Here is a 14,192-nt window from a genome sequence, read left to right on the forward strand (position 1 = left end):
TAAGTTCCGATCTAATTTTCTTTCTATTTTTTCCTATTTATACTTATGAAGAAAGTTAAAAGTCAAATGTGCAAATGAGGAGGAATCAATAATAGGATACGCACATTTCTGACTTAGGAAGAAGTTGGTAATCTAGTGTGCACTCAGGAAAGAATTTTAGGAACATTATTAGGAAAGCCCCAACCCGGTCCTAAAAAAAAAAAAAAAAAAACAAAAAAACAAAAAAAAAAAAAAAAAAAAAAAACGTTGTTGAGATGAACTAGGATACAAAACCTAGTGGCACATCCGCTTCTTAGAATGTCGCCGAGACTTCCAACGGGAAAGATTGTGCGTGGTGAATGTTAAAGAAATTGTAGACCCACCGCCTCCGTTCAGATACTTGAAAGGCTTTGGAGCTGTGCTATACGTATCGATCAACTTATCATGTAAGTTGAACTTCTAGTATAAGGAAGCCAGGATTATTCTCTTAGCGAGAATGTATTATCATAAGCCGTATACTGTTGAATAACAAATACCATACGATACATTACTTTGACAATAAAATGAGACATGACGGTCAATATAAAATCAAAGCAGTAGATTCATAAAGAAATCATCGAACTATTACAAAGTAAGGTCCGTGCTTAGGTGTTTGGTTGAATGTAGAGTTTGAGCAAAGATAATGATTCCAAGCTTCGATGTAATAACTTCAACAGCTTAAATATCCCATACGCCACCAAACGATGAAAAAAACCACTTAAGATAACCAGAGAAATATCTTGTGTAACAAGGACAGTTCATCTTATTTTTGGTTTGCCCAAGTTCCTTCACTCGAATTCCTTCAAGGGATCCTACTCGAAGGTTGTCATCAAAACGGCTGAGTACCAAAATAGTCTGCTCAGCTCACATCACGCATACCAAGGGCGGACCCAAGAATTCCGTAAAGGCGAGGCGCCTTTACAAAATTAAAGGGGGCCCCGTTTTTTTCTTTTGTTTAAACAAAAAATGAAGATGGGGCAAGCGCACCCGGTGACCTCCCCTCTGGAGATTCACCACTGCATACAATTCAAACTTATTGTTAATTTTAGAAAAGCACCTGTACAGCACATGATACAACTGACGAATTAGCAAAAAAAGCAGGTTCTTTTTCACATGAATTATTCGTGTGAGAGGGCGCAACCTCTGTCTCTATGGCAATATTACATTGAAGAAGTAAATACAATGGAAAATGCAACGTGTATTTTTTTTCTCTTTCTCTCTCTCGAATGAGCTAGTGTATAACACTGTTTATAGTGCATTTAGACTGGCTGTATGCACGGCGCGTTTATTCGCGCTCAGAGCCATAATCCAGGCAAAGAATATTGCAGTCATATAGAAGTTCCCCTGGTAACACATGTAGTGATGTAAAATATTGTACGATGAAAGTAGAAGAAAACCACTGACAATGAGCTAAGAAAGGATTTCAGTAGCTTTTAACAGTTGTCAGTGTAAATCACTGACAAAGAGCTTCATGAAACGGTCCCCAGGTTGTGTCAGACATGTCGGGCCGTGATCCGATGAGGGAAGATCGTCCGATGAGGATCACGCGCGATGTGTCTGACACTGACCTGATAGTCGACCAACACAAGTCGGATTTATCAGCCTGTGATGCGATACGCTTCGATGGGTGGCCGGAAGCACAAACTTTGCTTTCGACGAACGGAGTAACCAGTGAGAATTTGACTGAAAAAACAGGTCGCAACAGACGAACACATCAAATGATTCTATTTGTTACATCTGACACCCATGAGAGCATTTTGATCAAACTTTACCAATCTATGAAATGAAATGCATGGAAATATCCGACTCATTGGAAAAAATCATGCATGTAGTAAGGTGTTATTTCTTTGTCATCAGTTCTAGAGCTTTTCAAGATCTTTGATTGATCTGATTTTTACCTTCTTGTCATCCCTGGTCAGTACTGAGATTCGTCCATCGGTAGTCCACACTCTCTTCACCTTCTCATGCTTCCTCGCCATGTAGACCAGGTTGCTCCTCTCTTGTGTGAGATCTTCGTGGATGTACACATTGGAGCCTTTGAGTTTCTGTCTTCCCGTGTACATTTGACGCACGTTAAACCTGGCAAACTTGACGATGATTGGCTTCGGAGCAGGAATTTCGTCGTTTGTGATGCCGTGTTCAGAATGTCGTGGTCTTTCTCTTCGGTCATACGCACGAAGCGGGATACGATGAGATCGATCCAAGTCCGCCGGCCGGATGGCGACGTCCAGTTTCTCGCGAATGATCTTGATGATGACATCGTCAGTTTGTTCTTCGCCGTACATGCCTATGGAAAGTCGTTTCCTTTAATTTTCAAGAAATGTTGTATAAATGATAGACGAGACATTGCTCTACAATTTCTAAATAGTCAAAGGGGCGCACGATTTAAAGACAACCGAGTGGGTTAAAACTTGTGCTAAAAAATCACCCCCACCCCACAGCAATATAGAAAACACGAAATATCACATAAGGCAAATACCTGTATACAGTGTATGTTCCATGGTTCATGCCTTCAGAAAGTCATTCCGGTCGTATAGTAATGACACTTTTTTTCATGAAATGCAATGGAAATAATAGAGGAGACTTTGCCCTACAATATCCATAGTCAAAAGGGTTAAAATAATCCCATCACAAAACCAACAGAAAGTCGCCACACACGGATTTTCAATCAAGGCCATATTCTAAAAGAGCAGACTCTAAGCTATAAAATAATGTATAACTCAGGATATGGATTTACAAACCTAATGGAAAGGATGCAAGCACTCTGTAAAAGTGTCCACTGCAAAAAAAAAAAAAAGACAAAAAAGGGGGAAAAGGCTTTGAAGGTAAGGGTTCGTTTACCAAGCGCATATCTCACAAAGCTGTGCTCTGTGCACAAACAAAAGCAGGAAGTAAAATTCCACAGCAACCACAATGAAAGGATTATCAGATTAAGCTAAAATGTAGCACACTTTAATGTAATCTATTTACAACTTACTAGTACATTGTAAAGGCCCCACTAACTTTCACAACAGCTATGTACAGCACCATCCTACCAATTTGCTTATCGTATGGCGTCTTATAAAAACCTAATGATGGTTGTAAGGTTGATCATAATTATGTTCTTTTATTTTTACTATTCCGTTTTGTGTTATTTAATTTTTCTTTTTTTTTCATTTTTTGTTTCATGATTTTCCTCTTGTTTTTGTCGCTCATAGGTAATCTGATTTGTCTACAGAGTAACGATATCATCAAAATCTCGATACCTCCTAGTAGTTTAACCTCTCGCGTATCAGCATTAGCTTACAAATTTGCATAATGCTTTTTCACTTCTGTTTAATCGTTGACTGCCCTGGGGAGGAGATGGGGTGAGATGTGTATCTGATAATAGGGAGCTTTAGATTTTAGACGCGCGGACGTTCAAAGGGGAAAAAAATGATCTGAGCGTGCGCAGAAGCGCGGGTCAAGTTGACGTGCGCTACTGCGCACGCTCAGATCATGTTTTTTCCCTCTGAACGTCCGCGCGTCTAAAATCTAAAGCTCCCTATTCTTGTAACTATAGACCGATTCTGTGACGCGCTATGTGTATTTTTGGCATGGGCAGCGCCATTAACGAGGTGTCTCAGCCGACCCCCCCCCCCCTCCTCTTCCCCACCTCCTTCCGCGCGCGGAATGAAAAATTGATGCATGGTCGTTTTAGCCAATAGGCGTCTCGTACTGAGTGCGCGAACGCTTGCTTAGTGCGCGAACCTTTGTTGCAAGTGCGTGATAAACATGTTGCCCGGGGGTGGGGGAGAGCAGGGGGGTCGGCTGAGACACCCACTATGGCTGTTTCCAGTGGCACAAATTGTCTGCTGCCCTCAACGAACCCGAATCGGTCTATACATATATGAGAACACCATTTTCCGTTTGTCCCCTGTAAATGCAAAAAAATAAACATAAATAAATAAATAAATAAATAAATAAAATAAAACATAGACAAGATAGTGCAGTGTTATTTGTATGGGAAGTCCAAATGTGCATATTCTTCCTTTTTACAGTAACAACAAATTTGCATTTTATGCAAATTATATTTTTTGTATGACCAATTCGAATAGGCATCCATCGTGTTTGATGACCTCGCAAAGTTTGAATATTTATACCCTGTTCAAATCGAAGCCGAGATTTATGAATTTTCTCTCATGATATGTGCTAATTTGCATATTATGCAAATGCAAATTTGCAAATGCTGAATTTTGGAGGACTTTTAGTATAGTGTACAGTGACACAAACACTTGCACTGCAGTTGAATTCCTACTGTCGCATTTAGTGGAGGGCTGTTAGCTCCTAACATTGGAAGATTGACTGAACTACAGTACTTGATTTATATTCTGGGAAAATAGTTTAGGAATTTAGAGTGATGGGATAAGGAAGAAGACTTTTTCAAAATTCAGAACAAATCACAATGAACAGGGATGACATGGCAGCTTCCCTATAAGAATGCATGAGAGGGGGCTCAAGGAAGCAGAAAAAGAGAAGAAAGCATGCACAAAGTCCACACAGGTTACCTCATTGTTAAGCAAGCAAGGTACTGTAACGATTGCATTGCTAATACATGAACATTTCTTATATCATAATGTGAACCTGATACTCGTGCATTCTCATGGTGAAGCTGCTACCTTTTTCAATGTTGTAATTTGTTATTTTTATTATTATTATTGTCATTGTTATCATAGTTGTCATCATTATTATCTTTATTATCATTGTTATTATTATCATTTTTACAATTATTATCATCATTAGTATTATCATTTCGACATTTGCAAGACAACACAAGTGAATGATTCAACAGCAGACAAACAAACAAAACAAGTGTAATACAAGGGTACAAGATGTCATGCTTTCTCTGATGTACTTCCCTTATATAGTTGTCGGGTAAGAAAAAAAACAACAACAATCAAAATCACTCTGGCCCTCGGGTCTCCCCAACTACTGTAACTGAAAGAAGCACATCAGGGAAAAGCTAAAGCACACACAATATGTTTAGGGTTTTCTGAGTATTGTTTTCTCTGCTCAAAGACCACAATTAATTCCACGGATCTCACTTCGAGCTGTCAATTTATGCACTACATGATGTGAAATTAGAAGATTCGTCTGGAATGCCCTTTCATAATGATGTGTGTCAAACTAGTTGGTCCTCAAGGTATGTCCTACATACTCCAATCATCGCGTGGGTATTTCAGGTGCATGTACACATCGCACATTTAGTTATCTCTATTGGGATTGATTTAAAGTCAACTGTGCTTTTAGCATACTTTTATTCCTTTTTGTCATTTTTTTTTCAGTCGAATTACGTCAGGGAATGATCTCATTAATAGATCACTCTAAATCACCTGTGCACAGACAAGTTCACATTAGGCGTTTTCACATCAGCCCGATAAAAATCCAAGCTCGAGATATTTTTTAATTTCCCAAGTCAGAAAATAGCGCGCTATTTCGAAACATCGGGCCGATGTGAAAACGCCTATTGTTAAAGGAAACTCAAAACCCAAAGAGAAATGTAGATTGAGTGAAAGCAGCACATTAGTGGAACATATCAGTGAAAGTTTAAGGAAAATCGGACAATCGATGCAAAAGTGAGGAATTTTTAAAATTTTGGTGTTGGAACAGCTAGACGAGGAGACTACTAGAGATTATGACGTATGGAGCTGATTAATGTCTTTTTTATTTTCATTACGAATCTCATGAAAGACAAATCAGAAGATGAAATCCGTCTTCTAATCAAAACAGCAGCCGGTAAACTTCTTGGACAAGACAGCTATGATGTTGAGGAAACTTGCTAGGTTTTATATGTCGGTCTTCCTCGTTCTCCAAGTGAATGCTCAGGAGATGAGTGGACACGGACAAGACCTAATACATATTTTTAAGCACAAGTAAAACTGATACTGTACATGTATTTTGATATGACGTGTACAGGAGACCTGGGGCCCGTTTCATAAAACTTACCATTGAATTTCAATGGTTACTGTACCGTCAAAATTAGGCGTCACAGCCAATCAGCATCAAGGATTATAAAATTTACCGCTGATTTGAAGACTTACTGCTAGAAAGGAGCGGTAAGTCCAGCGGTAAGGATTTTATGCAACAGGGCTCTGGTTTAGTGATGATAATGTTGTGCAGATTCGAAATTATATTTGCTTGTTTGTTTAAAAATCGAACAACACAAATCAGAGGAGGATGTTGTTTCTACTGTACATGATTTGGTATAATGTACTATGATTACAAAGGCTCCGAGAATGAATTTGAAATGCTATAGGGTTAGGGTTAGTGATTGATTTTTTTTTTTTTTTTTTGGTAAGTCTTTTCTTACTGTAGGCAATTACTAGAACCCATGAAAAGAGATAAGCCGAGATAAGGTAGATTTAATAATACGTAAAGATAAAGATTCTGCCAAATTGTTGATTGTAAGTGATTTTAATGCTCATAATCCTCTTTCGGGCAGAGATAAAATGGATAGAAAATGGTAAAGTGAATGAGCAATTTGTTTTACAGAATGATTTAGTCATATGACGGATCTGAGACTTGACCCCCATTCAGGAAAAATATCCTGTTTGGATCCGTCTTTGATTTCATCTCAGTTACCACCCAAGTAAGTGCACTTGGAACGTCAAGCCATATAGGCAGTGAAGGCATTTTCCTATTTGCATTGAGTTGTTAGTGCAGGGAGGAAAGTTCATACGAGGAACGAGCAATGTAAACAATAGATGGAATTTAAAGAGTATGAACTGGCAAAACTTTGCTCAGCTATGTGAAAACGTCATAAACATAGATGATATAAATATGGACACAAACATATTTTATGAGATTTTTATGCCACAGATTGCAGAGGTACTTGAAGACACAGAAGGAGTAAAAGAAGGAAAAATAGACATCGAAAACCACAGTCTTGGTGGACAAAGGAATGTTCTTTACAAATTAAAGAAAGAAACAAACTGAAAAATAAACTTACTCGATGTTCGTCTGAAGAAAACTTGCCCAGGTATAAAATGAAGAAAGCAGAAACGAAGAGAACGATAAGGCAGGCAAGAACTAGATTTTGACAAGCCTTTTGTGCAAGTTTTAATCGATCTACGTCTGTCTCGGCGATGTGGGATTTTTTTAAGAGTATAAACGGTATTTCTCGTAATAAAACCCGTAATATTTCTGTGTTATAAGTGGGTGAAAGTATTATTGTTGATGATAAAGACAAAGCTAATGAATTTGGTAAATATTTTAAGTCTATAGAGAAAGAGAATGTGAAAAGTAAAAACAAAGAGATAGAGGAAGAATTTGATGTTATTCAGGTTCAGCCAGAGGAAGGCTTACAATTAGTCATAAACGAGCCTTTTTTGATGAGTGAATTGGAAAGAGTTTTACAAGATAAAAAGGCTTCAATACTGGGAGAAGATAAGATAGGATACGAAGTACACAAATATTTACCAGAGTCAGAAAAGAAGACATCACTGAAATTGTACAACCAAACTGGAGATATTCCAGATCCATGCAAACACTCGATTTTGATTCCTGTGCTCAAGCATGATGGTAAGGACCCCCACCATTTGTGCTCTTCTCGCCCAATAGCGTTGACATCATGTTTCATGAAAATAATGGAAACTCTGGTGAAATTACATTACAATATTTTATAGAAAAACATGACCTGCTTGCAAATTTTCAGCATAGTTTTAGAAAAGGCCATTGCACACTTGATAATATTGTACATTTGGAAAGTGAAATACAGAAGAATCTGGAAACTGGTGTGAAGTCCTTAGCAGTGTTCATTGACCTGGAGAAGGCCTATGATACACTCTGGACAAAAGGACTCATACTAAAACTCAGTCGTTTAGGTTTAAGAGGAAATACTTTACAGTTCACACAGAACTCCCTATTACATCGCACTTGCCAGGTCAAAATAGGACATGGAAAATCGGATCTTTTTCATATGGAAAATGGTCTTCCGCAGGGCAGTAGTTTGAGTCCAATATTGTTCAATTTGATGATTTGTGATGTACCTGTAAACAGGTCGAACAATGTTTATAATTTGTTATATGCGGATGATTGCGTTATGTGGACAGGAGGAAATGACATTACAGAGAATGAGTCTCCAAATTCGAACATATTTAGATGTCTTGAATAAATGGTTCACTTTATGGGGACTACAAATATCTCCGTTTAAGACAACTCCAGTTCTTTTCTCTCGTAGAAAAAAAAAGATGAACATGTTGGCCTATTTGGGGGGGGGGAATGAGCTATTGACATGATTGAGGACAACTCCAGTTCTTTTCTTTCGTGAAAAAAAAAAAGATGAACATGTTGGTTTATTTGGGGGAAAAATTAGCTGAAACTTGCTCCTCAGCATAGATACACCTGTATTCAGGATTGATATTTGAAAGAAGGATGACTTGGAGACCACACATGCAAAACGTAGTTCTGCGATGTAAGAAAAGGTTAAATACACTGTATATTGAAAGCCATAGCCCATACATTTTTTTTTTCGAAACATAGAAGAATTGTTGAGCGTATACAGATCTTTAATACGCTCAATGATACATTGTGCTTGTGAGGCTTATGATTCCGCTATTACTAGTGCTAAGAATGCGTTAAACTCTATACAATATCAGGCGTATCCGGGCACTTACCCCCTGGGCAACTACCCTCCGGATAACTACCACCCGGATAATTACCCCCCAGGTCTATTCCCCCTTAGGGCAACAACCCCCCGGACAACTACCCTCCTAGGGCAATCACCCTCCAGGGCCATTACCCCCTAGGACAACTACCACCCGGTCATCTACCCTCCTAGGGCAACTACCCCCAAGGGCAATTACCCTTAGGACATCTACCCCCCGGATAACTACCCCCTGGGTAACTACCCCCTGGATGACTACCCCCCGGATAACTACCCCCCCCCCCCCAGATAACTACCACCCGGATAACTACCCCCTGGATAACTACCCCCCGGAGAACTACCCCATGGGTAACTACCCCCCGGATAACTACCCCCAGGATAACTACCACCCGGATAACTACCCCCCGGATAACTACCACCCGGATTACTACCCCCCCCCCCCCATAACCATACCCCGACCCCCCCCCCCCTCCTGATACTTACCTACTAGACAACCCTCCCTCCCCGCCCCCCGAAAGAAGTACCACCCTTTGTAATTTTTCCATAAGTTCATAACACCATATCAGAAGATGCACCTTTCTCTTACACTGTCATCATTTACTCCTTTGGCTTGTCATTTCTACCGTTATAACACATTAGAAGATAAACATAAGAAAAGGAGAGTTGATTTCACTGCAATTCATATTTCCTTAACATTGGCGAGGGACCCTTCGATATAAAGCCATCATTTCTGATAGGATCCGGGCACGGTTTTATGAAGTCAGTCCTGACAAGCTGTCAGTTCCACACAATTACCAATCGTTGTAGGTCGATCAAAGCAGGTCCATGGTAACAAGTCGGTGACTCGAGCTTATCAATCAAGCAGAACCCATGGTTTTATTGAAATTATTAGAGACTAACAAGATGTCATAACTGGCAACTTTTATCAAACGGTGCCCTAATCTGTCATAAGAGTAAGATTACAGCTTGTTTTACGTACAAGTAGAATTGTGCTAGTTTTCAAATTAAATGTTCTCGACACTTTAAGGGGAAATCCAGTTCAAATATAAGTTAGTCTGATTAAAAAGAGTAAAATATTACGAGTTTAACGGTATTTTTTTTTTACAAAACACCCCTAGTTGTTAACGAAGTCTTTTGTCCTGCACCCTCTTTTTTAATAGATCTATAGAGAGTTGTAGTTGACAGAATCCTTTTTACATTATAGGGCTGCTCTGTTTTATCCCGGCCATTTCAAGAGTATTTTTTTTTCACAAAAACTTGAATCCTTCTTGGAATAACATGATCTTTAATATTTCGTAAGGGGTTTCTAATTTTCTCACCCAAAAGCTGTTTAAAACCTGAAGTTAGGTCTCGACCAAAACCAGACGATATGTAGTGAAAAAATGTTTTTTTTTTTTTTTCAATTCAAATAGCAAACGTTGTTCGAAAATAACAATGAGAAACGTAATTTTCTGGGGGAGAGTTATTGTAAGAGGGGTGACTGTTTGGAGCCTAATTTTAATAAGGAGTAATTGTCAAGGGAGGTAATGCTCTGCGGTGATCATACCAAGGAGGTGACAATCTCTTCCCACATTCTTGATATACTAGTTGTTAACGCCCAATGATGCAGTAGGGCAATTCTGAAATGAGCGTTAACGGTATAACAGTAAAATAGTTACAAAATTGATGAAACAATGCAAAGAGAGGAAATTAAGACAGAGACGAAGAACACAAATAAAGATACAGTGCACTCCCGTTACAACGAACACGGTTATAACGAAATTTCGTTATAATGAAGCAAAACTTCTGGTCCCAAAATTATCGCCATTAAAGTCTATGGTACAAAGTTTGCTTATAACGACGACGGTTAGAACAAAATTTTCGTTATCACGAAGTATTTTCTGAGCACCACTGACAAAGAAAAATAAAGGAAATGTGTTCCGTTATAACGAAATGCGGATCGCATTCGAAAATGCGTAGCGGAACAAGCATTTTTAAAGCGTCTCTGCATGAGCGAACGCATCATTGAATGTTCACTCCGTGTATCACGCACAGTTTCCGAGGGGAACTTGCATTATTGTAATACAATAATCTGAATTCAGATAAGGTTTGTTTCATTGTTAGGAAGTCCTTTAATACAAAACACACATATTCTGATACAACTAAATGTCCGTAATAGTTCGGAAAAGAAATATTAAGCACATTTTCGCGTTATTCCATAACAAAGGTTCGTTAATTAGATAATAAAATATGGTCCTTATTCTCATTCTTATACGGTTCGTTAGTCCGAACATGATAGGAATTCAAAACGTTCGTTAATCGGAACATTACAAAAATATCGTTAATCCATGGTGAAAAAAGGAGAGTACACTAACAAAACTTAAGAACTGCAATCCTTATAATCGTCTTAAGATAAATAAATCTTCGAAATAACTAACCTTTCTCATTTTTTTTTCATTAACAAAATTTCTTCGGAATAACGAACCTTATTTCATTTTCGGATGAAAAAGCCTTCGGAACAACGGACTTTCTGAATAGTGAACCTTTCTCACTTGTTGATTTATAAACCTTCAAAATGACGAATCTCGTTTCATTTTCAGATCAACGAACCTTCGGAAAATGAACAATATATTATTTTGATCTAAATCATGAACTTTCGGAATAATGATTCTTCAGAAATGCGAACCTTCAGATAAACAAACCATCGGAATCCCGGGAATGGCGAAACTTCGGAATAAGGAGCCTTCGGAGTAACGTACTTTAGTAAGAAAAGAACCTTTGGAATAGCGAACTGTAGCCAAATCCTACACCGTCATTTTCTAGACATGTGTGACAACACAAACAACTTTATGCTCTTTTTAAAATGTAATATTTAAACGAAATTAAAAAGGTATTTTCCCATCTCACATAGCTTTCCAGCGTATGATGAGGATTCAACAAATAAAATTTTTACGCGTGGTTTCCTTCTTTTCCTTAAACATTGCATATTATATTTGTTCGGTTATAATGAAATTTCGTTAAAACAAAAAAACAAAAAACTGCCGGTCCTGAGCATTTCGTTTTAACGGGAGTGCATTGCACATGAACACACACGAGATAAATTCCTTGTAATGAGAGAAAGAGGACAGGTGAGTACTAGTAATGAATGACAGGAATAGACTACCTGCACGGTGGACAGAGAAAAGCGAGAGGGAAGAGGAAGATGATGGGTCAAAACCAGGGCACGTGAGGCATGAGATATAAGCTCCTCAAAATAAAGAAGTGTTACATGGACTTGTGGTAAATGATAGACGATTGTAGTTAAAAAAATATTGCAAAAAGTATAACTCATTCTGAAGTGTAACATACTGGATTACCGGGTAGGATATATGAAGGGACAGCTTCGTGTTTTATGAGCATAGAGTCAAAATACAGAGGGAGAAATTAAGCTTGTACATAAATTGTCCTAAATGCAAACGATACAAATCGTAAATCCTTAAGATGTTGTTTTCATAAGATGATGTCTAAGTATGGCATCTCCGTGATTCCTGGCAAATAATACAAAGAACTTCGTTTTCTGTAGTAATGATATCCTTTTTATTAAAAGTAAGAGTCGGGGGGGGGGGGGGGGGGGGGAGTGGGGGCAGTGACCCGGGAGGTAGTTACCCAGGGAGTAATTGACGTGGTGCACTGTCCTGGGGGTAATTTTCCTCTTGATAGTTATAAGGGAGGGGAAGTTGTAGGCCTACTTATCCGGGGTAATCATCCATGGGGAGTTATCGGAGGGGTAGTTATCGGGTGGAAGTTATCTGGGGTCTAGTTATCGGACGAGGAGGTAATCAACCTGGGGATAATTATCCTGGTGGTAATTATCGGGGGGGGGGGGGTAGTTATCCGGAGGGTAATTATCCGGGGGGTAATTATCCGGGGGGTAGTTATCCGAGGGGTAGTTATCCGGGGGGTAGTTATCCTGGGGGTAGTTACCCAGGGGGTAGTTCTCCTGGGGTAGTTACCCAGGGGGTAGTTTTCCGGGGGGTAGTTATCCAGGGGGTAGTTTTCCGGGGGGTAATTATCCAGGGGGTACTTATCCGTGGGGGTAGTTATCCAGGGGTAGTTATCCGAGGGGTAGTTATCCAGGGGGTAGATTTCCTAAGGGGGAATTGCCCTGGGGGTGATTGCCCTAGGAGGGTAGTTGTCCGGGGGGTAGTTGTCCTAGGGGGTAATTACCCTGGAGGGTAATTGCCCTTGGAGGGTAGTTGTCCGGGGGGTAGTTGCCCTAGGGGTGAATTGTCCTGGGGGGTAATTATCCGGGTGGTAGTTATCCGGAGGGTGGTTTTCCAGGGGGTACTGTTTCTAGACCCAATATCAGGCTTTCACTATTTGTGCAACCGCAAAGAAAGGGACAAAGGAAAAAGGAATTCTGAGAAATGTCCTTGGTCGGGAGATGCTCTCGGCTAGACTGAAAGCACGTATTGAGAATACCCCAAATCATCCCATGAAAGAAGGGCTTAAAGGGGATGGCTAGTAACCGATCAGTGGGAATCAGTGGGAGTGCTGGGGGATGATTGTTCCAATCCTTGTGGGATTTATTTAAGAGTACATTGTATCTACTGTTGTGTGAAAATTATTTGCTTCAGAACGGTCTCATATTCAAGTAATGTGCAGTTTCATGTTTCCATGTTAGCATGCCTGGTCAGTGACGGGGCATTAATCTGCACATTACTTGAATATCAGACCGTTCTGAAGCAAATAATTTTCACACAACAGTAAATATATAATGTACTCTTAAATGAATCCCAAAAGGATTTGAATAATCATTCCTCAGCATTCCCACTGATTCCCACTGATCAGTTACTAGTCATCCCCTTTAAGAGTTGCTGGCAAATTGAATTATGTAAAAACACCGCCTCAAAAGAACCATTCGGACCAAGGACTCAAAACTCTTTCGACCTTCTAGATTCACAATTGGAACTGTGTGTAAAACCTCCTAACATGTCATTCTGGATGTGGAAGCCTCCGTGTGTATCGACACAATTAATTGAGTGTATATCAAAGACCGGCAACACAGCCTTTCAAAAACAGGCAACTGTTGAAGTGATGTATACCAAATGGCAAAACTATTTGCACAATATACAGATAGCTCTAAATCACTCGAAGGCAAGGCAGCCCCTTCATTTTATGTGCCAGCGTATGAATATGTTCATAATAAAAGAATGCAGACCCAAGCATCTGTTTATAGAGCCGATTTGGCGGCTATCATGTTAGCTCTGTACAACTACTTGATTAATAAATTACCAGAACTTCAAACAGGAGTAGTTAATTTCAGTAACTCATCACTCAGTGCCCTTCAAGCCATGCGATCTCAAAGAGAAGAAAGTTTTGTTACAGAAACATTAAGTTTCTGCCCTAATTTATACTATAAGGGAATATTAATTAGGCAGTTTGGAATGGATTCCTGGACACTAGAATAACAGGGAATGAAGTGGCAGATAAAACCTGTATAATACGACATACATTATGCAGGGCTCGACACTAACGGTGGCCCGGGGCCACCAAAAACGCACGTCGGGCCACCAAACTTTCAGAAATGAAG

The sequence above is a fragment of the Diadema antillarum genome, unplaced genomic scaffold (genome assembly GCF_040938485.1).
Source record: "Diadema antillarum isolate AM-2024a unplaced genomic scaffold, OU_Dant_1.0 seq00000367_RagTag, whole genome shotgun sequence".
Lineage (NCBI taxonomy): Eukaryota > Metazoa > Echinodermata > Echinoidea > Diadematoida > Diadematidae > Diadema > Diadema antillarum.